This window comes from Camellia sinensis, chromosome 6, assembly GCF_055761805.1.
Source record: "Camellia sinensis isolate YWXY chromosome 6, ASM5576180v1, whole genome shotgun sequence".
Lineage (NCBI taxonomy): Eukaryota > Viridiplantae > Streptophyta > Magnoliopsida > Ericales > Theaceae > Camellia > Camellia sinensis.
Window position 1 is genome coordinate 138849612 of NC_138966.1, and position 26581 is coordinate 138876192.

At 37.1% G+C, this 26581-nt stretch overlaps 1 long non-coding RNA gene and 1 pseudogene across 2 annotated transcripts; one reads left to right on the forward strand and one right to left on the reverse strand.

The window, feature by feature from the left end:
• The first annotated feature begins 20083 nt into the window (after positions 1-20083).
• The window catches only part of LOC145793623 (2-alkenal reductase (NADP(+)-dependent)-like), a 92253-nt pseudogene continuing 85755 nt past the window's right edge, over positions 20084-26581 (forward strand).
• On the reverse strand, positions 23189-26330 carry LOC145792919 (uncharacterized). 2 transcript variants are annotated; one of them, XR_014333125.1, is made up of 4 exons: positions 25410-26330; positions 24907-25268; positions 24701-24748; positions 23189-23550 (listed from the first exon to the last, which is right to left on the reverse strand). It is a non-coding gene; the product is annotated as an uncharacterized LOC145792919 (long non-coding RNA). The 2 variants fall into 2 exon arrangements; XR_014333124.1 differs by having other exon boundaries at positions 24701-25268.

Here is a 26581-nt window from a genome sequence, read left to right on the forward strand (position 1 = left end):
AAATCTATCTAATATCACAACAATATCAAAAAATAGATTTCCTGTATGAATAAAAAAAATGTAGGGCAATTCCCTGAAATAAGACATGAGAAAAAACATGTAATACATTGAGGTTGCCCACCAATACAATCTAGGCTGAGATTCCCATAATGCAAAATATACAAATTGCAACTCAAGTGGCCAAAGAAAACCTTTTTCACCAAACAACTACAAGCATGTACTACAACATCAACATCATCACACAAACCAAGCGATTGATAAAGTCTTAAAAATTCCATGCACAATGTCACAGTTTTTTGGAAGGAAGAAAAAATGGCCCACTGTTTATTCGAAAGGTAAAAAAAAAATAGCAACAAACAAACAGGTTGCAACATGAGAGAAATGCTGGATAGTCTCAGAACCAGCCACCACCCATTCCGGAGTTTGCCGCTAATAGGTCACCCATACTTTGGGACTTCTTCATTTGTAGCTAGTTAATGACAGTCGCGTCTATCAGAATCCGCACCATTATGGCCTGATTTGCCCGGTTGTCCAGTATCGTCAAACCAAAAACAATTAGGGGGTCTTGCGGATCCAGCCCGTCCAACGAGTACAACCTTGTCATACACTTGTCAATGAGGTCCTATGTCGAATCTTCGTATTCATGACGCACGCGGACTTCTCGTTGTTGTAATTTAACTGAAGATGCTAGGTTTTCCATGCTACTCGCCAACAGCAAAGCTCCCTCACTCTGCCATTTTTTTTGTTATGGGTGTGTCATGTGACTAAATTTGCATTTACTCCCACCACTTGGAGGTGTGTCATCAGTGTTAATTGCAGACGACGTAGCGTGTACGGTCACCGGCGTGTTATCCTCTGGTGCAGAAGTGTAGTGGACAGTGTCTTCACGCTGCGCGGCAGGCTGGAAAGGGGGCAAACCGCTGCTGTCCTCGCAATCTTCTTCATCCATCGGCGAAGTACCGTAATCGGTTGTGATAGGTTCGAACGTTGCACCTGGTGTCCATGCATATTTTTCGGTTGCCGTAGCGCCTTCATACACCCTTCGCATGAGGCCCATGTGCTCCAACGGTTTCATTTTGAACTTGATTGCATTCTTGTCAACCTAAGAAAAACCCAAAAAATTGCACAGGATTAGATGCCAATGGTTACAAAATCTATAGCATAGGATTTGAAATATTTGTATTTCATGGTGTGTGAGTGAACCTGCTGCTAAGTCATACCAAAAAAAAAACTAAGCTTGTTAAATTCTAAAATTGTCTTCAACATCTTACAGTGTTGCAATTGGAAGGTTCCTTCCTTATACTAATTATTTGAGGCTGAGAGTATAACAAAATAGTTATATCTTACTATTCTACAAAGTTTGTACAACAGAAATCATTACATCATCTGAATATCAAACATTTCTTATACAGGCATAGCTTGAGAGAGGTTTTGGATGCCCCAAATGTCATGAATATTATAAAAGATACAAAAGCAGCAGAAGAGGTCACTTTGCAGGCTCACTTTAGTCAATATTTTTGCTTTGATATTTTTTATTTTGTTTGAGAATTGAGAGTTCTTCCCATCCTGTCCCTTCTTAGCTTTCGTTGTTTATCCAGAGATGCTTATTAATATTGGTTGATATTTCTTCCTTCCAATTTATTCAGGTTCGAGCTCTTAAGGAGTTTTTCAACATGCTTTGTAATGTTAGGTTCTACCCTTGATATCTATGTTCCATTTTTCTTTTATTTGTTCGCAACTATGATGCCAATTCAAAAATGCATAAACAATAGTACTTACGTCAAAACAATTCAGGCATGTCTGATTGTTTTTCATTGATGAGGTAAATTCATGAAATTGACATCCTTTTAAGTAACAAATATTTGGTTCAAGATTAGATGGTTTCGATTTATGATGTCATTGTCATTGAGATGATGTCATTGTCATATTGATTCAGAAGAAGGTAATGAGTTGGTGCACCCTTTTGACGAGTGGTCATGGAGATGGCTTGTCAATTAACTATGGTCATTATTAGTCTCACTAGGAATTAACTATTGCAAACATGCTACTTTACTGACAAATGAACTTCTATCTATCCAGGATGATAGTTAAAACTCTGAATATGAATATGATACAATACTGTTCTTACATATGATACATATGTAAGAACACACGTTTTGGTTAGTGACCTTTACTGAACTTGCAGACAAATGAGGCTCCATTCCTCCCAATTACAATAGAGTACTGCCTTGTATAATTTTAGATTGCAAACATTTTGGATGGAACATCCTGAAATGTTTCCTTATTGAAACATCTATCACCCAAAAGTTTAAAAATTTAAAATCCTAGGGTTCAATGGGATGACACCTACAAGTGTGTATGCCACATGTTTTGTGTGCCTGTTGGTGTTTCAAATGAAGTTCCTATGTCTGATGTGTAGCTAATATTTCATTTTCAATGTTCTAGTCAAATTAAACCAATGTAGTCAATAATATATTTTGTGTTTGCTCCAATCATAACTATGTTTCCTTATTCAATTGCGCCATAGAATTGAGTAAGGAAGACAGAAGAGAGAAGAAATTTATAGAAGTGAAGTGACAAAGCATGACTCATTTATATTTAAATTTTGCTATGTAGATTGAAATATATATGGCTTTGAAGTCCAATTTATTTATCTACCCAAAGTTGAAACGGATAAACTCTGTGAGGTTTATTTAGAGAACTTCTATTCTAAGATGTATAATCAGAATGAAGGGGTTAAAATGTTGAAAAAGTTAAAGATGCAGCACATTTTTATATGAATTTTTTAAAGCGAAAAACCTACACAAGTCATGAACTTATTTTCTTATTTATGAACTTTTCAAAAAAAAAAAAAGCCTCACCGAGTTGCTTTAGATCCCAAAGTTTGCAATATGTGGAAAACACTACTAGTACATGCCCATTCACATTCACAACCACAAAAACACCCAGACAGAAGTACCAGAGACAGAGTTTTTTTTACTAAAACTAGCTTGGCAACTTGCCAACGTCGATAATATAATAAAGTTGTTTGGAGTCCAAAATAGGTCCCAATTTAACCACATACGTGCATGTACACTCACACCCACAACAATGCAATTTGGAGTCCAAATAACATCTAACAGAAGTACTTGCCCACACAAACTCACAAAACACTTTAAAAAAATTCACAAAACAGTTAGACATTGAAGGGGGGGACAGAGAGATGGAGAGCGAAGTTGGCAAGTATAACAAAGCTACTTGGGGCGAAAAATGGGTGTCTAACATTAGACATATAGTAGTAGTACATGGCCAATGAAACTCATAAAGCTCACCCCCAAAAAATTGAAATTTGCAATCTGTCTTTCATTAATTTGTCTGCCCAACCAATTGACACTGTGTTTCATTGAATATAATGACTGATAAGGCTTTCATCATTTTTGCTCAAATAAAAATATTAATCAATAGTTACATAAAATAATGCTTTTAATATATGCATGGGTATCATGTTGGACGTAAGTAAATCAATTTGGAAATGTTACCTTTTCATAATGCACCCACTAGTTGTCAGATGCTTGTATCAAACTTGTCACTTCATTGTAACTTATGTCGGTTGGCCCATGCCTGCATTCCATCAGCCGTGACCACGACTGCCAATCCTTTTTTAGCAACGCATACCTGTTTTGCAGTTGGTTGACGTCATGCACCCTGTTTGTACACTCCTGGAAGGCCTTGCAGACAACTCTATATCCATGCATTGTCATTGTATGGAAGCTCCCCTTGAAACCAGCGTCCAACTCTTTGATAACAAGTTGCAAGAAAATCCGCACTCTATCAAAGTCCCAAGTTGCTTTATGCACATTTGCGGACTGCTGCTGCATCTGTTTACTACCGCGCTTACGCAAAGTTTTGGAAGGCGTCGATTGCGTTTGGGACTGCTCCATTTGCCTACTACAATGCAACAGTAATTGTGGTATATATGGAAAAATTGAAAAAATTGAAAACAAATAAAAAAACATATAAAAAAATTCTCAAACAGAGCTAATTAAATTAGACAAATGGCCAAAAAATTAGACTACAAACGTTCTTCCCAAACAAACCTTAAATATTATATTTTTTTTAATAAAAAATGTAAAAACTATTAAAAAATGATAACAAAAAAATACCCAATTCAAGTATAGTTACATACAGACAAACATGAGCTATGTATCATAAATGTATGACCCAATACCAATTGCAATGAAATTAAGGAAAAAGACTCAATTGCAGACCAAATGAACAAGTGGTCAGATCAAATATCGAAGAAAAAAACACAGAAATTGCAATACGGAAAGTATGAAAAACATCGGAGACAATAAGGATCCTAAGCTTCGAATCAGGGGAACTAGAAATGCAGGTCTTCAGGCCTTAAAAGTCCTCCACATACGCTACTCCACAGCTTGCGCCGAGGAGGGTCAGAGCATTCTCGCAGCTGTAGACGCGCCCGCGTGAGGCCCTCGTGCTACAGTTCGGACTCAATTTGTGTCACGATTCTTAATCCGAAACCAAAGAATCCAAATCCGGCAAATCGTTTTGAGAAAACAGATTTTTAGAAAAGAAGTGCCAAACATGGACTGCTTTTCCAGATACAGAGTCGCCACCTAAATATTTTTTATGAGGGAATTTAGGAAACCCTGACTCGGTGCCAAAGGCCACGTGTCCGTCATCACCAAAGTTGCCTCGGCTCGGGAGCTAGGGTACGATTGGGGAAGGTCAGCTATGAGCACCCCCTCTCACCCGATCCGAAGATCGGCCTCTACTAACCGTGATATCCGTTTTTGAAAACGCTATGTGTTCTTATCCCGATTATTAGCCTAGAATTACTATGTTATGCGCACAGCACAAAAGTATAGACTAGATTGCCTAATTTGGTAATAAGCATTGCTTATCCGTTTGTTTTGGAAAAATGTTTTGGAATTTGCTACTCGCAAGTAGGATAAAACACGGATTTCAATGAGCTATTCCAACTCAGACAATCCAACCTTCACCCACAGGCATTCAAGCAGTTATATCACATAAGCAGCTAGCCTCATGGTAATCATGTTATCATGGCAACACTCACACCCATGCAAGGATGCTAAAGCATAAATACTTACATCGTACTCTGTGCCAAAACAAAGAACTCGTTAGCAATCAATGCATGATCCAAGTCCATGTTTAAATGTCTAATGCAACGCATACGGAATGTCACTAGAGTAGGCTCGGCTAGTCTATGAATGACATGTGAAAAAGCACAAGTAGCATGTATTCAAGTTAGATTTGAAATACTAATGCAGTTACCATGATGCGCCGAGCCCGGTGCATGCAATACTGATGAATGATGCACGCATGCATAGCATAAGGTATGCTAAATTAAACATGACCTATTACTAACCATCAAAGCAGGTAAGTAAAAGGGAGAAAGAAGTGGGGGTTGGAAGACATGCACACACGCACCCACACTTATTACAAATTCGCCCTCGCTCGGAGGGACCAAAAGAATAATACAATTCGAATAATGAATTAACTATCTTAGCTAATTAATTATTACAGACCAACTAAATTATTAAACGAATTAATTAATTTAAGAAAGCAAGAAAAAGGGGCCTCGGGAAGAGGGCTCAATGCATGCATGCTCGGGTCTTGCTCGGAAGTCCACTGCCATGCACAAGCTGCCTCTGTTTTCCCTGCTCTGCTTCTCTGAAGACTGCCAAAGTCTCAGGATGTGCTCACTGGATGTTGGGGAATGACACCGGCTGGAGGGAATCATCATCGGCTGTGATTTGGTGTCGATCGGCCAAAAATGGATCCATCGGCCACATATGGATTGCCGGTCGGCACTCTGCGCAGTCGATCGGCAAAAAGTTCCTGCAGAATCTGTTTGACAGCAGCAGAGGACAGGGCTTTGCATGGCAATACAATTCAAGCAATGTATGCACCGACCATATCCCCTATCATGTTTATGACTCAAAGGGATATGGTCCTTGGTTCTCGGACCATCAAGCGCGCATTTCAATGCGTGATAGCCCAAGAAACCAAGTTATGCATGTTGATTTCAAATGTAATGCAATGCTCATAGTCAAACCAAGGGGCTCCTACCTCTATCATGACTCACTTCAAGAGGTGAGGCAATGCATGCACAATGCAATGCAATGCAACCTAGGCATGCGAGCTAAGTATGCAACATGGCAATGCAATGCATTTATGCAAGTATGCAAGCAAATATGCAAGGCAAGCATGCAAACAAGCAAAGGATGGACTTAAGCATGGTTTAGGCAGCCCTCATTAGGCCTAAAACAGTGGCCAAGGTGCTCAAAATGAAGGACTAATAGGCACACAAACATGCATGCAAATGATCTCCAACACTTCAAGCATTAAAGAGCAATTCTCAAGCACACTCAAGAGGATGCAAACATGGACATATAGCATGCAAATTGAGCCTTGAAAATCATGCAAGAACATGGTGCCAAACCAACCCAAACAATGCAATCAAGGTATGCAGGCAAAGTCCAAGATTCAAAGGAAGCTAAAGGGGCATTGAACCACACTTAACAAGACCAAACATGGCATGAATCCAATGACCCAAAACAGAGTTTTAGCACCTAAAACAAAGCCCAAAAGATTACTTAGATGGCATCTAAATGACTTGAATTCAAAAGCATGCACAATGACCAAAACATGGAGCATGCAACACAAGCCTTTGACACATCAAAGGGGCCATGAAATGCAAGCATACAAGCATACTAAGTGGACTGAAATGACATGGAAAATAGTCCCAACCCACTAAATCAAAGCAAGTAATGCATTCTATACACTCACACCCTTAAGGCCAACAAGCCAAAATGCAAAGGGGCTATACAATGCATGCCAAAGTCGACCCAAACAACTAAGGACAGACCTTAATCATGGCAAAATAAACATGAAAGCTTCACAAAGCCAAGCCTAAAACATGCTAGAACAATGGTTTACAACCTAAGGCATGTTAAGGCAACAAAATGGCATTACAAGGCATATATGCTAAGCAAGCATGGTGTACCAAAACCAACTTAAAACAATGCTATTTCATGGAAAAATAAGCATAAATAACAGCTAAGGCATGGTCAACAAGAGGCTAAGCTAGGTGCTCCCTCAAGAGGCAAAAATGGTCCTTTTCAAGGACAACAAGGAGAGGGGGTGGCCCTCTCCTTCTTCGGACCTCAAGGCACCATCCTCAGCTCTGAAATCCCTCAAGATTTCAGTGGTGAGGAGGCTCAAACACCAAGGTCTCGGAGCTCACGCAAAATGGCACAAAATGGAGCCTTACAAGGCTTAAGAGGGGTCAAACAATCCCAAAGCTTGAAGCAACCTTAACAAACTATTTAGAGGCCTTAAAAACAGAACTTTTATGTATTCTATGCAAAGCCAAAAAATAGTTGCAAGATAGGCTAAAATGCTTTGCAAAAAAGGGGTAAAAAGGGAAAAAAGTCTTACCCTTGTAGACCCTCTTCAACAATGGAGCTCCAGCAGCTTCTTGAGGTTGAAATCAACTTCAAAACTCTAAAAACAACTCCCAAAGGCCTCAGTTCCAAGGAAAGGTGTGGTAGTGTGTGTTTGTGTACAATACTATGAACAAACACACCTAGAACACTCAAGAGAGAGAGGTATAGAGATAGAATATATATATATATATATATAAGCCCTAACCTAAAAATCAGAGCTCTCTAACCATTTTTTCTAACCCTAATGCCAAGAGAGGAGCCCTCTTCTTATAGGCAACTCCCTCTTGTAAGGCTTCCAAAACAAGCCATCCAAGAGGGAAATCCCTCCATACACGTGTATGGAGGGGAGCAAAGTGAATATCTACTAAAAGTAGATGAACAGTGATCGGCCATTCAAAATTGCCATTTTGGCAAAATAAATGGCCGACTGGCAACAAAGAGTGCCGACCGGCAATATACATTGCCGATAACATAAAATCACTGGCCGGTGGTCTCAAGCCATGGCCGGTGATGTGTAGGGATGCTCACAAGGCATTCCCTGCCCCTCCAAGGCAAAACACAAGCGTTTGGTGCAAAACTAGACACAACACAGTCGAGTCGAAAGATCCTGAGGCAAGGCGCGCAACCGAGACCTCCGGGAACTCAAGATGAACACAAACAAGGGTAATCACCAAGTGTTCCAATGGTGACGTCCAAGTCTTGAGGATGGTCAAAAATGGGGTGTCTACAGCAGCACTGACCACTTGGCATATCAATTTTCACTCTCCAAACAACAATTTAGGAAGTCACAGCTAGTGTAAGTACACTGTATGTGTGTCAGTGTGTGTATACACGCACACGCACACACACACATATACATATATAAACTAGCAGTGACTGCAACTTAACTTTATATATATATATATATACTACCACACCTTCCCCAGCTGCGTGAGATTGATTTTCATCAACACTCCATACATGGAGATTCTCTACCTGATTGGTACAGGGATCCTAGAATGAATCATGTTAATGAATGTTTCAGGAATAAGATGTAAGTTTTTAATGTTGACATGAATTGCATTATCCTGAGAATGTCAAATATGCTATAATAAAAATCTATATTTCAAGTTCTAATCCTGTATTTTTTATTTACCTTTCTATATCTTATCAAATTTCTTCTACAGTACCGAACATTCTATGCAGAAAACAAACCGTGAGTATGGATAGTGGAGATCTGGTCAAGTTCCTATCTCTCAAACTCCGTTATTTGTTGATGGTGCTTCAAAGGTATTTTGTAATATGTAAAGAAAAATAACAGGTTATTTTTTTTTGTTATGTACTGATTTGCTTTACTTAGACAAAAGGGGGATCTATAGCGATCCCGGTTGTCCCTTTACTGTTCTGTTGTATTCCGGACTCGGTTCCATGAAGTTGGTAGTTGTATCTATCTTGTTGTCATCCTTAAATTCCGTTTGTTTGAGTTATAGGATGTGTTGGGCTTGTTTCGAACTGGTGGGTTGAACCTTGGTCTAAAATCTTGTTGCCGGGTTTTTGGTCGTTCCGCTCGAGCGGGTCCTTTTGCGCTCGAGCGGATATTGCACACTCCCAGTTTTTTGTGTCCCTACAAAACTTCTGCAGGTGTGATTTTTACGCTCGAGCGGGTTTCCTTACGCTCGAGCGGTGGCGCTCGAGCGTGTACTTGAGCGCTCGAGCGGGTAGTACCTTTGGGTGTAAGTTCTGGGAGGGGGAAATCTACGCTCGAGCGGACTGGTTTTCGCGCTCGAGCGGATTTACTTTATTCTTGTGTCTTGGAGCTCGAGCGGGCCTTTTTGCGCTCGAGCGGACCTAGTTTTTGTTCTGGACGCTCGAGCGTTGTGTTTTTCGCTCGAGCGGGAATGTCGTATATCAGTTGGCTGTGGGGCAGTTTTAAATCACTTTTTCTCATTCTTTCTCTCTCTTACTTTTTTGAAAAAGCCATTTGAGAGCTCCTCTCTCTAAAACCTTAACTTCTCTCTAAGTATTGATCTAGCTAGGGTGTTTTCCTCACCTTTGGCCTTTACAAAAGAGTTGTTGATCGTCGAGGGCTATCTTTTGATCCGAGAAACTCGTGGTTTGGGGCAACTTCGTTTTCACCATCTTCTTCGTTGGGTGTCATCTTTTGAGGTAGGGATTCCTACTCACTCTTATGGGTTTTGACATAGATTTTGAGCTTATTGTTTAAATGGTTGATTTTGGGACTTAGGGTTTCAAAATGTGTTAAAGGAGATTTTGCGATTTTGGGCTCATAATATGTATTTTGGGTTTCAAAATGATGATATAGTTGTTGGTTGGTGATATTGGAACCTTTGGGTTGATATTGGGAGTTGGGGGTAAAAGCCCTAATTTGTTGTTTAAAATTAATTGGTGTAATTAATTTGGGAAAATTGTAGCTATATGGAATTGAGTTGGAAATAATGAAATTGAACCATTATATGGTTGAATAGTGGAGTTAGATTTATTAATCGCTCACTTTTGAAAACATTGACATTTTATCTGTTGGAACTTTTATTATCTGTTTAGAAATAATTGCTTGGGCTACTGGTGGAGGGTAGTTTTGATTGTTGTAGACAATTGTAGACACCCCATTTTTGACCGTCCTCAAGACTTGGACGTCGCTGTTTGAACACGCGGTGATCTTCCATGTTTGTGTTCGTTTGGAGTTCCCGGAGGCCTCGGCTCGCGCGCCTTGCCTCAGGATCCCCGAACTTGACCGTTTAGTGTCTGGTTTTGCACCAAACACTTGCCTCTTGCCTTTGAGAGGCAAGGTGGGGCTTGTAGACCATCCCCACCCATCACCGGCAGTGGCTCGATGCCACCGGCTGGTTTTTGCTGCCACCGGCAATATAGTTTGCCGGCCGGCACTCTTTGTTGCCGGTCAGCACTTTTTTGTGCCGGTCGGCACTGTTTTTGGCCAAGATGGCATTTTTGGCCGGCCGATTGTTGTTCATCTGCTTTTGCAGATATTTTTAGACAGCTGTATTGCTTTTGCTCCCCTCCATACACGTGTATGGAGGGATCTCCCTCTTGCAAAGCTTGTCTTGTAAGCTTTACAAGAGGCATATAGAGAGAAGCTCTCTCTAAGGCAAAGGGAGAGGCTTTGAGACATTTTTGAGGAGAGAAGACAGAGGAGAGCTCTGGTTTTTCTAAGGTTAGGGTTAGATACATTCATCTATCTCTCTTTCCCTCTCATTTTGCACACTAGGTGTTTTGTGTCTTACTATTGCACACAAACACCTAGTGTTTCACCTTCCTTTTGAGATTAGGGTTCTAAGGGCTTGTTCTTGAGTTTCTTGACTGGTTTGGAGCCAAAGGAGGCCATTGGAGCATCCTTGTTGAAGAGGACTACAAGGGTAAGAAACTTACACCTTTATTCCCCATTTTTGCATCGACTTTCTACTAGTCTTAGAGTTGTTTTTGTGATTATTGTATAACATAAAAAAGTTCTGTTTTTAGGCCCTCTTTGTTGTTTATCAAGAGTGTTTTGTTGTTTGAGGGTTGTTGACCACCCTTAGGCCTCAAAAGGCCTCTTTTTGGACCATTTTGTGTTAGCTCCGGGATTTTGGTGTTGAGGTCTCTTCACCACTGAAATCTTGAGGGATTTCAGTGGTGAAGATGGTGCTTTGAAGTCCCAAGAAGGAGAGGGCCACCCCCTCTCCTTGTTGTCCTTGAAAAGGGCACATTTTGGCCTCTTAAGGAAGCCTATGCTTGAGTGTGTGTTGAGCATGTTTGGTTTGTTTTTCATGCTTATATATCCATGATATAACATGATTTCAATTTGGTTTTGGAACTCCATGCATGCTTAGCATAGTTGCCATGTAATGCCTTATTTGTGCCTTAACATGTTCTAGGTTGTTAGCCTTTGTTGGAGCATGTTTTAGGCTTGCATTTGTGAAGATTATGTGCTTATTTTGCCATGTTTTAGCTCTGTCCATAGTCGTTTGGGTCGATCTTTGCATGCAATATATAGCTCCTTTGTATTTAGGCTTGTTGGCCTTAAGTATGTGCATGTGTAGCATGCCATCTTTGCATTGTTTTGATGATTTGGAATCATCTTACAAGCCAGTTCAGTCCCATTTCCATGCTTGTTTGATTGCCTTTCATATCCCTTTAATGCTTTGAAAGCATGTGTTGCAATGCTCCATGTTTTGGCCATGGTGTATGCCTTTTGTATTTGGGCCACTTAGATGCCATCTAAGGAGTCCTTTATCTTTGTTTTAACATGCTAAACCTCTGATTTTGGTCCCTCTTTGCATGCCTTGTTTGGTCTTGTTAAGTGTAGTTCAATGCCTCATTGATTTGCTTTGAACACTTAGGCCATTTGGTGCATGCTTGGCTTGATTAGTTGCTTGGTTTGACACCATGTATTAGCATGATTTTCAGAGCTTATGTTGCATGATACTTGCTCATGTTTGCCTCTTTCAAGCGTGCTTGAATGTTGTTTGCTTTGTGCTTAAGTGTTGGCCCTTATGTGCATGTGTATGTGCATGCCATTCAGCCCTCATTTTATAGCATTATGGCCACTGTTTTAGGCCTTATTAGAGTTGCCTAATTCATGTATAAGTCCATCTTAGCATCTATTTGCATTGCCATTTGTGTGCTTGCATGATTGCATAAGTGCTTTGCCATGCCATGATTGCATCCTTAGCTTGTATGCCTAGGTTGCATTGCATCTTGCATGCATTCCTTGTCCCTTGACTTAGGTGATAGGGATTGGGAGTTTTGTTTGATTGGTTTGCATGCATTTGAAATCAAAATTGCATACTTGGTTCTTCGGGCCATCATGCATGGAAATGCGTGATTGGTGGTCCGAGAACTGAGGCACATGTCCCTTTGAGTCATCACAATGATAAGAGACATGGTTGGTGCATACATGTCTTGAATTGTGCTGCCATGCCTTGTTTTGCCCTCTGTTGCTGTGAGTTGCAGGTTCTGCAGGAATACTCTGCCGACCGGCAGTGTAATGTGCCGACCGGCATCATTTTCTCTGCCGACAGACCCTATTTTGTGCCGATGGCCATACTACACTGCCGGTGGAAGTTTCATTCAGCCGGTGGTGATCCCCTCTGTCCAAGGGATCAGTCCTGAGGCTTTGACAACCTCCAGAGGAGGAAAGGAAGGAAAACAGAGGCAGCTTGTGCATGGTGGCGCGCTTCCCGAGGCGTTTTCCTGTTTTAATTAGTCTATTTAATTTGTTAATTAAATTAGTTAATTTGTAATATTAATTAGCTTGTGTAGTTAATTAATTTGTAATATTTATTCGGTCCCTCCGAGTGAGGGCAAATCTGTAATAAGTGTGTGTGGGTGCGTGAATGTCTTCCAACCCCACTTCTTTCTTCCCTTTTACTTACCTGCTTTGATGGTTAGTATTAGGGCACGTTTAATTTAGCATACCTTATGCTGTGCATGTGTGCATCCATGCATTTGTACTACATGCATTAGGCTCGGTACATCACGTTAACTGCATTCGTATTTCAAAACAAAAACTGAATACGTGATAATTGTGCATTTTCACATGCCATGTTTAGGATAGCCGAGCCTATTCTAGCAACATTTTGTATGCGATGCATTAGACACTCAACATGGACTTGGATCATGCATGTTTGCTAACAAGTTCTTTGTTTTGGCACGGAGTACGATGTAAGTATTTCCACTTTAGCATATTGCATGAGTGTGAATGTTGCCATGACAGCATGTTTAACATGTGGCTAGATGCTTATGTGTTAAACTGTTTGAATGCCTGTGGGTGAAGGTTGGATTGTTTGAGTTGGAAAAACTCGTTGAAATCCGTATTTTAGCCTACTTGCGAGTAGCAAATTCCAAAGCATTTTCAAACCGAACGGATATGCAATGCTTATTTCCAAATTAGGCAATCTAGTCTATACTTGTTTGCTGCGCGCATAACATAGTAATTCTAGGCTAATAAATGGAATAAGAACACATAACGATTTCAAAATCGGATATCATGGTTAGTAGAGGCCGGTCTTCAGACCGGGCGAAAGGGGGTGCTCATAGCTGACCTTCCCCGATCGTACCCAAGCTCTCGAGCCGAGACAAACTCCGGTGATGACGGACATGTGGCCTTCGGCACCGAGTCAGGGTTTCCTAAATTTCCCCATTTTAAAAATATTTAGGTGGCGACTCTGTATCTGGCAAAGCAGTCCATGTTTGGCACTACTTTTCAAAAAATCTGTTTTCTCAAACGATTTGCCAGATTTGGACTCTTTGGTTCAGATTTAGAACCGTGACACAAATCGAGTCCGAACTGTAGCATTGAGGCCCCCCTCCGCGGGCCGTGCTACAACAATGCATGATGATTAGGCAAACTAAAACTAATCAATTGGACACGTCATAGAATATGACGGTTGATAGAATACATTAACGTTATGTATTGATTGATTGCGTATATGACCTTTGTGTATATATGTTGTGTGTGTGGGAGGAGATAGGGGATGTACTCCACGATTTAGGGGAAGATAGGAGATGGACCTCTAAACCGGATGTTGTTTGGGAGGAGATAGGGGATTGACTCCACTGATACAGCTCATATGCTTATCAGATAAAGTGTTGATACAGCTCATATGCTTGTCATTGGAAGTGTTGATATAGCTAATATGCATATCTGTTGAAATGTGAATACAGCTTGTATGCTTATCTGTTGAGATGTCGATACAACTAATATGTTTATCTGTTGTAAAATGAGAAGTGTTTAATATGAGTCATTGTCTCATATAAGTGGTTGGCCAGGTTCTGAGCCATTGATGTAAATTGTGAAATTGATAAGAAATGGAAACTGAAATGAAACATGAACATAGTGGTCATGAAATGGAAATGGATTATGAATTGGTTTATGAAAATTGAACATTTATCAATTGCTAATGTCTTAGTCATTGCTCATACTGTGTTTAGCATATCTCTACTGGGCGTTGGCTCACCCTTTATGGGACATTATTTTCAGGTACAGGTAATATGCCACCTCCAAGGACATAGCTTGGATGATGATGAGAGTTGAAGACTCTTTCTTTTGTTTATTTTGATGTATTACATGTAAATTCAAGCCAAGGGCTTAATATGTATTGAGTTAGTACTCTTCTTTTTGTAACCAAGTGTTAACTTGGAAAGTTGTAAGCCCATAGGGCATTTGCTTTTGTTGTTAACATGTAATACAGTTGTAAGAATTACTCTGATAAATAGAAATGGTTGATTTCTTTTGTATCAATGCATGTCTAAAATGTTGGTTTAATGTTATTTTTTTTAGGGCGTTACAGGATCTGTACGGTATTGGTTCAAATGCGAAAATTCATTTGCATGGAAGAGATGTTACCTTGTAGTTAGGAGGAAATGGGCCAGAGTGGTGTAGACCTGGTTGGCAGTGGCGTAGATCTGGGTGACGGTTGGTCTGATAGCCGTTGGTTATTATGGTCACACGATCGAGTCGAGGTCAGACTTTTCCACGGCAGTGGCAATGTTGCACGGTGAAGGGTGCGACGGATCTCCGGCAGTCGTTGGTGTGAGCATGACGGAGTGGACTTGTTTCTCCTACTAAAGGATTGTCTTGCTTGTTCAACGACGAATGCAGGTTGGAGAAGGAAAAAGGAACTTTTGGGTGAGAGGATATATTATTGTGATATATCTGTGTTAGAGGAAGGAATAAAAAGCAGGGACATAATTGTATTTTTACCCTCTGCAGATTCAGACACATTATTGCCGCCCAATGCATGAAGGTAGGATAAAGGGACTCCAAATAAATTACCAAATGTTCTACCAAACCTCTTACATGGGTGTGAAACTCATACTGTTAGGTTTTTATTATTGGCAATCCTATTTGACAAAACTCCTTTCAGTTGTACTTGTATTCGCACTTTTTATTTCAGTGGCTATGTGTTTTAGATGCGAATCTAACCCCGAATTGTGCCTTACAGAGAAGTTTGTGATGTTAATTCTTTCAAGATTGCCACTTCGTTGACTATGACGGAGATCGAGCTGCTCGGTCAGCTCGCAGGGGTCGAGGGGGCAGCGCCCCTTGGCGGGTCCGGGGCAGCGCCCCCAAAGCAAAATGCAAAAATGCATTCGAAGTTGCTTGTCCGCCCTTGCTCGCTCGAGCGAAAGAGTCCTCGCTTGAGCGAAGGCTACGTCTGTAGAAAACCTGAGAAGGACTATTGTACGCTCGAGCGCAGGTTTCATGGCTCGAGCAAAGCCACTTTTGAAAGCCACGTGCTTTTGGTTTCTCGCTCGAGCGAGAGAGTCTTCGCTCGAGCGAGCATCGCGGAACAAATTTCTATAAATATGCATTTCAGTCTAAATCTAGGATTACTTATCCAGATCTTCTTCTTAGATATTAAGGTTTATATCTGGGGTTATTTTGCTAGTTTTCTTTGATGTTTGATTGAGTATTCAACTCATGGTTTAAGTAGTATACATCAAAGGATTATTTGTTTATTCTACACAAAAGAGAGAGTTGTTCTTCAGTGAATTCTAGAGAATTCGAGCCTGAAGCTTTGGTGGATTCTGGAGTGGCTCATCATCGTGATTTGACATCGGCGTTGTGGATTCAACGTTGGGCAAGACAATTCCGAGGTAAAGATGGGGTTGGAAGAGGCACATTGGGGCCAGTTCAATTCGGACTTGAATTCGCTAGGTAATTGAGAGAACACTTGTGTAATTTTTTTATATCTTCTTAGTGGATTGTTTTGTGCCTTTTGTCCGTGGTTTTTTATTACAATTGGAGGCGCTCCAATTGTAGTTTTTTCACGTTAAATCATTGTGTCCATTTGTCTTGATTGTTTGATTTTGATTGTTGTTTACTGCTGAAAATTGATACATAATCACAAATCAACATCTAGGGGATTTCTAGATTTTTCACATACAAATCACATGTGTGTATCCCACACCCATGTGAGAGGTTTGGTAAAACATTTGGTAATTTATTTGGAGTCTCTAGTATTTTCCTAAACTAAAAGTATTAAGGAGTAATCTTATGTTAAAAAATAGTAAAATAAAAATAAAAGCGCATAATAAAGTAGTATTTATTATATAATAAGTTAAAAAATAGTATTAAAAAAAAAGTGCATAATAAAGTAGTATTTATTATATAATAATAATAATGAGAATGGAGCCCTTTTCTGGGGTCCAAAGCAGCTTTCTAATATGAAGCCTCTTAAGCTCAAAAAAGAGTTATGAAGGTTCTTATACATACATACATATAACGCTTCAAAGTAAAATTTTAACATGAATTGATTTTTGAATATTTTTTGACAGAATCAGACTAGTTGGTAATTCAAATTTTATTTAATTTTTGAATAATACTATATGCACAAATTAGTATATTAACTAGTGTATTAATTGATGATGTGACATAATTTAAGAGATTTTTAAAATTTGTAATGTGATTAATAAGTAGGGTCAATAATAATGTCATAACTAGTATTTGTATACTAATTAGTATACTAATTGGTGCATGTTGCACCACCGTTAATTTTTTAAACTTTTGCATTTTTAACTATAAAATTATTAATCAACTCATCAACCAAACTCATTTAATTTTTCTTGTGATATGCATCACTAAATATATGATTTAATAAATTTCAAATTTAAAATGTTTCTTTTTTCCATAAACAATTTGTAAGTAATAACTATAATTAATAATATTTTATATACAATTCATACATTTAGAAAACAATCATCAATTAATTTTAAATAATTCGCTATATCAATAAGTTTTTTGGTTTTTTAGGAGCCCTTTTGTTAATATTTTTTCAAATTTTCTTTTTTTGGATCCTTAATTTTTTGACTAAGATATAAAGTGACAAAAATTAATATGTTTAGGATAATGTAAATATGAATAAGTTCTTAATAGATAGTCTTTTGAAACAATTTTTTTTTTTTTTTTTCTTCTGGACTAAGCTCTCTATTGAGTTTGTCATTTTCTATATTTTTTTAACAGTACCACTATGAATTCAGACTTTATTATTCAAAAATTATTCAGAATTATTATTTTATAATTCAAATTTATTTTATATATAAATTTCACATTATACAAACTTTAGGGGGGTGCCGCCAAGACGCAAGTTGTAACAATACGTTTGGCACATCTCTATCGTCCATCCACACAGTCCTTTTTTTTTTTTTTTTTTTTTAACGTTCCATCCACACATTGTTCGGTCCTCAAAATAAGGGATGTGTTTGAGAAGATGAAAACAAATAATTTCTTTTTTGTTTATTTTAGGATTTTTTTTATTTTTTTATAAATAAATTTGAAAATTATTAAATAAATAGTTTTTTTAAACTTTTTTTTTGAAATTATTATAATATGATGTCACATTATTTATAAAAATTATAAAATTATCATTTTACTAAAAAAAAGTGAGGGTATTTTGATAATTTCTCAGGTTGATTTATATCTATCTTTCCAAATAGTTTGTTGCTCAAAAAAGCTGACTTTTTAAGCAAAAAGCTGGCTTATATTCATTTTTCCAAAATGTCGCTCAATTATCATTCTACCAGGCTTATTTATTTTTTGGTAATACTACAAATATAGGGAAATCATTCAATAAAAAATATCACTAAAAAATTATTTAAAATTATCATTTTTTCATTCAGATTTATTCTTTTTATAAATGTCACACTATATAAATTTAATTTCTATCATACAAATACCCACCCTATAGACGTCACATTATATAAATTTTAATCTCTATCATACAAGTACCTGCCAAAAAAAATCCTGAATGAATATGTTTGAGTTTCTAGACTTTTTCATTTTTTTTTTGGTAATAATTATCATCCTACCAAGCCTATGATTACCTTAATTATTATTATACATATATTTTACCTTTACCTTAGTTAATTATAATAATCGCTATAGCATAATCTCATTTAAAATAATTTTCATATGCACATAGGAATGGCAACAGGTCGGGGCGGGGCTGGGGATCACACTCCCCGTCCCCGATCTCCGATGGCAGAAATTTCTCCGTCCCCGACCCTGATCCCCGACGGGGAGTGTACTATTGCCCCCATCCCCGCCCCCTAATGGGAATCGGATTTCCCCAGCCCCAAAAATTTCCCGACCAAAATAGAAAATAAAAACAACAACAAACATATACATTCAACAACAAAGATTCAACATATATATTCATCATCATCAACAACAATCATATATGTTTATCATCATCATCAACAACAACAACAACAGAACTTTGAGCTCAAATGTACATTCAACAGATCTGAGCTCTGAGTTCAAATATATATTCAACAACTTTGACCTCAAATATATATTCAACACCAGATTTAACATATATATTCAATAGATAGAACAAATCTGAGCTCAAATGTAAAAAATAAAAAGTAAAAAATCTAACACATTGAGAGAGAGACACGCCGGCAATCGGTTGCGATAGAGAGGCAACGAACTCTGACGATGATGGAAAGAGGGACAGTGGTGATGGAAAGGAGGGACGACGACGATGGGGATGGGAGAAGAGGACAGCGGCGATGGGGATGCGGGACAACGGACAACAGCGATGGGGAGAAGAGAAAGCGGCGATGGAGGGACGACGTCGATCGGTGGTAATGGGAGGAGGGAGATCGGCGATTGAGGGACGACGGCGACGCCGTGAGAGCAGCTGCGTAGAGAGAGAGAGAGAGAGAGAGAGAGGGGAGAGAGGCTGAGACTATGAGAGAGAGAGAGAGAGAGAGAGAGAGAGAAACAAAATGTTTGTGAGTGAGGGGCAAAGTCAAACATATATATTTATGGAGAATATTCGGGGAGTTATGAGTGGATAATTCGAGGCGGGGCCGAGGCTGGGGAATCTATCCCCGTCGCCAGCTCGAAAATAGTCGGGGATTCAATTTTTAATACCATCCCTGGCCTTATAGGGATAATTTTTGGGAAAAACCTATTCTAATCGGGGTCGGGGGATCAGGTCCCCGTCGGGCTGGGTTTAAAATGTCATCCCCAGATGCACACATTTTAAATTTCACTATAAATATAATATTTTTTTAAAGGTTATGTAATCAGACCTATACCAGTCACATTTTATTTGATTTTATTTTTTCATAAGACAATTTTTTGGTGTGTATAAAATTTTAAAATAAAATTACATAAATTTTTATAAATTCATATAAATAATATTACAAAAATATATAAATTAAATATAAATTAACGTAAATTTATAAAATCATATAAATTTTTAAAATTTTACTTAAATTTATATTCAACCTATGTAATATTGTAGGATGAGTATTACACATAAAAGTGATTTAGCCTCTGTTTGGGAAGTGAGTTGACTTTTTGATTTTGTTGGTTATTTTAGCCTCGGCTAAAAAGCTTGGTTTGGGAAGGACTTTTTGGTCTTTTGGCTTTTTTAACTTTTTTGTGAGAGAAGAATGTAATGATTATAGGTTGGATGTGATATTTTGTTTGTTGTGACTAAAATAACCACAGACCGTCTTGCCAAACGGAGCCTTAAAACTCTAATAATAGAGTTGTAATCAGAACAATATTGCAATAAAAAATAAAAAATAAACATCACACCAAATAAATAAGACCCACATCCTCTATAGCTCACAATTTATAACTGTCAATCATTTTGCGTATTGCACACGAAGAGCATTTCGCTTTTTTGCACTACAAAGCACATTATTAACGTGAAAATGGAATATAATAATAAAAAAAAAGTTTTTTAAAAAAAAACGTGAGAATGGAAGAAAATGCGAGATCGGCTTTAGAAACGGTTGACAGTTCAGTGATGAGTCACACAGGGACATACATACACGCTTATATATCTATATCTATATCTATATCTATATCATCAAATCTCTCTAGGGTTTTCCATTGTGTTTGTGAGAGTGAGAGAGAGAGAGATAGAGAGCGCTATGGCGGTGGTGGGAGAGGAAGTGAGCAACAAACAGATCATTCTGAAGGAGTACGTGAGTGGTTTCCCCAAAGAGTCGGACATGGTGGTGAAGACTGGTAGTGGTACCATTCGTCTCAAGCTTCCAGCGGATTCGAAGAACGCCATTCTGGTCAAGAATCTCTACTTGTCTTGGGATCCTTACATGCGTGGTCGCATGAGGAAGTTGGAAGAGAGATACGTTGAGCCCTTCACTCCTGGTTCTGTAAGTCAATTCTGAAACTATATGTGAATTATATTGAGAAGCATTTGATTGGAAGATCTAGATTGTTTGATGAGATTGGAGGTGTTTTCGGTAATACTCTGTACAGGAGGGCTGTCGGTTGATGTCCTTTTTGTCTCGTTTCAAGTTCTGAATAATTATTTTAAGGGTAAATTATAAATATATCCTTAAAATATGAATTATTTTAATTTTTTCTTATAGTTTGAAAAATCCCAAATACTTTCTATTAAAAAAATTTATTTAGTAGAATTAATTGAAAAAAGTGAAAATTTCTAACTGGCCATCTATACAATAATAAAATTATCTGAATTATTAATTGAAATAAAATTTTAACATTATAAAAAACTATTAATTAACTTGATAATTTATTATTGAAATAACCTATTTGTTATAAAATTAAAAATCTTGAGACATAATTTTTAGAATCACAGAAATAATTTGTAATTTAAATAAAATTTAGGGAGTGTGTTTATAATTTACCATTATTTTAATGGAATTGAAGGGGTGGATATGTTGAATTTTATATTTGTGTGTTTTTATCATGATCCCAAGTGTTGATGATGTCCTTTTTCTTGTTTTCTATTTGATGGGATGATCTGGATGATTATTATAAAGCTCTTGAAAATTTGGGGGAATTACAAAACTATTGTAACAAAAACTCTCAAATTGCTGTCGCCAAAAGTTGGCAATTTTTTTTTTCACGGAAGCACCTTTGGCGACAAAAATTATTAGTCGTCAAAAGTCTTTATTTTGGCGACGAAATGGATTAGTCGGCGATTCAGTGAGTATTGGCGACTAAAGGATTAGTCGCTAAATGTATGATTTTGAAAAGTGTAAATCACTATTGGCGACTAAAATGTTGGTCGCGAAAGAGCTGCTTTTTGGCGACTAAAAAAAGTTTTAGTCGCCAATACCTCTGCCGACCATCTATACGCGACAAAACCAGCAACTAAAAAAATTAGTCAGGGAAAGTAAAAAGTCGACTTTTGGCGACTAAAAACAGATTTTTGGCGACTAAAAATTTAGTCGCCAAAGGTGTTTTTTCTTGTAGTAAATTCCGAATACTAGTCTCACCATGTTTAGAATTTAGGGTATCATCACAAATATTTTGTATGATTCCCATTATTTTATTTTTTTATTTATTTATTTTTTAGAGTTCTAACTATGTTGAATATTTATTAGAGCATCTCCATCCAATCCTCTCTCTCTCTCCAATCAAATTTGAGTAAAACTTTGAATAAAAGTTTGATCTGATATGGTATATTTCAATCCTTACTCTCCCTTTTTTTTCATCAAATCAAATCTTTTTAATAAAATTCCGAACTTATCCTGAAAAACCATTTTTTGATGAAAGGAAATAATCTCCAATCCTTACTTTCTTTATAATTTTCATCAAATTTGAGTAAAAATATGAATGTTGAGAATTTGGTGGAGGATTTGATTCATCCTTGATTTGAGGAAAACTTTGCCTCTACTTTTATTTGATACAAATTTGAAAAAAAGATTGGAGCATACTTTTTGGTCATTATTTCATCAAATTTGAATTTGATGAAAAAATTGATGAAGGATTGGAGATGTTCTTAGATGATCTTACATCTTTCTATTTTGATGATGTGACATAATTTTTGGAAATTCTGTTTGTTCATTTAGCCAATAATTTTTTCATAATGTTTAATTTTTTGTGTGTTTGCGTGGAGGTGAATAAATGGATTTTGATTTTTCTTCATTTTCTCAAATATGAATTTGTCTAAGTTATGCCCTTTTAGGCATTGCAAACATTCTGCAAAGGTCTTATTTCCAGAGTTATTTTACAACTTTAAAAGGCACTAATTCCCTAATGATTATATTTTGTAGAAACTTCACTTCACCCCTAGGATTTGAGTACTACAACAAAAAAGGTCTTTGGTAACAGACTGATTTTGTCTCCAAACATCAAATTTTTGTCACTAAAGTGATCTGCGACGAAAAAAATTTGTCACCACGTTCGTGGCCTATACGTCGTCACAAAAAGTACCTGGTGATGAAAAACAGTTTCGTCACCTATTTTTGATTTTTGGCGGCGAAATGTTTCGTCTTCGAATGTTGAATTTTCCGTCCTCTATAACATCAATTTCGTCGTCAAAACTAAATAATATTTTATTTTAATTATTTTTTGCGACGAAATATTTCGTCACCAAGTATATTTTAGTGACGAAAGTTTTCCTCACCAACGATATGGATTAAGGTGACAAAAAAATTCGTCACTAAAATGAGCAGAAAAGAAAATTCTTCAATGACAAAAAGCACTTTGTCACCAAATATTTCAATTTAGTGACGAAATATTCAGCGAATGTGACAAAATTATTTGTTTGGTATTGTATCATTAGTGACAAAATTATTCGTCATGTTTTTTGAAAACTAATAGCGACATTTTTTATTTCGTCACTAATAAAAATTAAAAATTTTGAAAATGGGGATACTATTTTCTTCCAAAATTTTTTCTTTTCAGTAATGATTCCCTGCGCAGTTCAATAACCTCTTCAATAAAATATCTATTACAAATCAATACAGAAATCTGTTCATTTTCATAAACATCACAATCAAATTTCAGCACTATCCACAAAAATACAATATGAACTGTATGCGGATTATAAACATGTCTCCTAATATCCACAAAAAACGTCTATTAATATCCACAAAAATATAATATCAACCGCATGCGGATTACCAAACACATCTCCTAATATCCAACAAAAAACATGTCTACTAATATCAACAAAAATAAAATATCAAGGGCGGATTACCCAACATGTCTTGTAATACCAACAAAAATAGAAAATTTACAACGCAACCAAAATACATGTAAGGTAATATGAACAAAAACACAAAATGAGCTACCATCTGCCCTCCAAATTACCAAGCATGTCCATATCAAATCTCGAATCTGCAAAAAAATGAAACACAAAAAAAAAAAAAAAAGAATGCAAGTTAGCTACATCTAGTGCTTTGCTGATGTTTAGAACTTGTTTATACACTATGGAGAGGTGAGAGTATATCTATAACTTGATTATTGAGTGTTAGCTACTCATTAAACACGGTCATACAAAAGCCCTTAAGCACCCTGGAACATGGTTCCTGTGAAGGGAATAGAAATTATGATGTCTTGGTGATGCAGGACAGCTTTGAATACTCAAAATATAGCAGCATCATGAACAGTTTATGATGGAAAGCATGACATTATGAATAAAAGCTTGTAGATTTATTGGTTTAAATGATACAAAGAAATTTGTAGGGTTCGGTTGTGGGTAAAGAAGAACCAAATTAGGCTTGAATTTCAAACTTTCACATTGCAAGATTTTCTGAGTACTTGTAGTTTAAAGCAATGGCCAAACTTTTGGTTTTGTAGTTAAATTGATGGCCAGAAGGTAGGGAAAGAGGTTTGGGTTTATTAGGTCTCAATATGGGAGGATTTTGGGGTTGGATTTTGGGTTGTTCAACCTAAAAATCCTTGGAAATTACCCATGGTATGGTTGCACAAGGCATCAAACAAAGCATCAAAAGCTTCAAATAAATTCTCATTATAGGCAGCCTTAATCCCAATTTTCGTAATTTGTCTATCTTCAGTTCGGTATCAAAAACCAAAAATCCTATTATCTTCTAACCAATTGTTCGATGACAAAAGAGTTAAATTCTAGGTTTGAAGCTTTATCTCAAGACCATGAAGGAACAAAGAAGGCTTTAACCCCTAATCATCAAATATGACCAGAACACTAGACCAAATAACTATCATACATACACCACCATAGTTGAAGGTTCCCACATAAATGAAGGGCATCTACATATATCCCTGACAAGTTTCTAAAAATAGAAAGGAGAAGCTCAAATTTTGCAGTTGACTATAAAAGTATCCACCAATCAAAAGACAAATGTGCTAATACTCTTCAATGTCCCAATCTTTAAAATGCTCTTGACAATAATGACAAGCTTACTGAGTAATATGATGTTGGGGGCCTTAATAATGAACAAAATATAGAAGCAGATTAAAAAAAAAAAACATTGCAAATGGTGGAAGGGAGGACTCTGCAAAAACCCACCTTTACTGTTCGTTTACTGAATTTCTCAATCTGTTCCTTATTGCCAGTCTACAATGAAAATGGAAGCACATTGCATGACATTTTTCATGTAAAAATAAAGCGAAAAATAGGTTACAGCAAAATGAAAATAGAAAGGGGAAAAGGGAAATAATAGAAAAGACAGTTAATGCTATAATAGAATGTTTTACATGGAATATTCATTTTACCACTAAGGCCTTGTTCAAGTCCTCAGTAGCATCTGCTCTTTTTGAGTGTCTGTACGAAAGAGTACACCATTTGAAAATCATAATAATCAAACATTTGTGGTCTTATACACACGTCCAAAAGAAGTAACCAAAAAAAAAAAAAAAAACATCAGAAATATACCGTTTCGCAAGCTCTTGTTTTTTCAAATGGGAGGCTTTCCATCAAAAACATATCTGAGACAGGGTTGAGGTAATTTAGCAAATAACAAACTTTACCAAAAGAGAATGAGCAAAATATAGGAGAGGTAAATGAATGAAATTACACTGGCTTCAATCCAGCTTCAAGAAGCCTAATTATCCTAGCGAACATCCCTTGCAAATGACTACAACACAAAATCACAATAATGATAGCTTAAATCATAGATAAAAACCTTACAAATATGAAATAATGAAACTTTTTATCTATTAGAAGAATTTACAGGAACTCCAATAAGAAATGATTTGGTTCAAAACTGAGGCTATACCTAGTTACTTCACCAGACTCATTGGTAAGCATTTCAGTCCCATTCCGACCCACAACAATCTACATCATAGACAAGCACCAATTGAACTAAACATACCAGTATGTGCACATAAATGAAAAAAAGGGATAAATTACACCGGTAGTCACTATAACTTAATAAATAAAAAATTAAAGCATCAATTGCCTATCTATTGATAATCCAGCAGGCACATCATTGTTTGTACCTAAGAGAAATCCAATTCAAAACAGGTTTCCATTAGGGTTTTTTTTTTTTTTTTTTTCGGTTTCCATTTGGAACATCGAATTTGTATACAGAGCATTATATGTATACAGAGCATTATACAGAGCATATTTTATATGTATATAGAGCATATTTCATATGTATACAGAGCATATACATCAAACAAATACATCAGAGGGAGCATCGAGAGAGAGAGAGAGAGAGAGAGAGAGAGAGAGACTAAAAGCGGTGGTGTTCTCCGATTGGCACAGCAACGACGGTGAGGAAACGAGGGGCTAACGATCGGCAGCAAGGGTAGAAGAAACCAACGGCGGCGGTGAGGGTTGTCGGCGGTGGGTTGATGCAATGGTAGTAGCGGCGGTGAGGGAAATAGGTTTGAACCGAGTATAACGTGTGTGTGTGTGTGTGAGAAATAGGTTTGAACGGAGAAATTATTGTGCGTGTTTGAGGCGCCAAATTTTTTTTATTTCCCCCCTAAAATATTTAGTGACTAAATTATTTATTGGTGACAAAATTATTTCTTCACCAAAGATAAAAATATTGGCCACAAAAATCGTTTTGTCACTAAATGATATTAAAATATTAAAAATTATTGGTGACAAAAATATATTCGTCATTAATAATTTTATAATTGGTGACCAATTTTTTCGTCACCAAAAGTCTCAAAATTTTGGCACCTCTGGAAAAATATTTGGTGACAAAAGAAATATAAATAATGACGAAAAATAATTTCGTCACCTAATTTTTTTATTATGATTTAGATTGGTGATGAAATTTTATTTTTGTTTCCAAAAATGGTACATTTGGAGACGAAATATGATTTTCGTCATTAAAAGATACGTATTTCGTGACAAAAAAAAATTTCGTCATTAGTTTTCGTCTCTAAAGGCTATTTTTGTTGTAGTTGTGTGGTTTACTCTCCTAACGTTTAG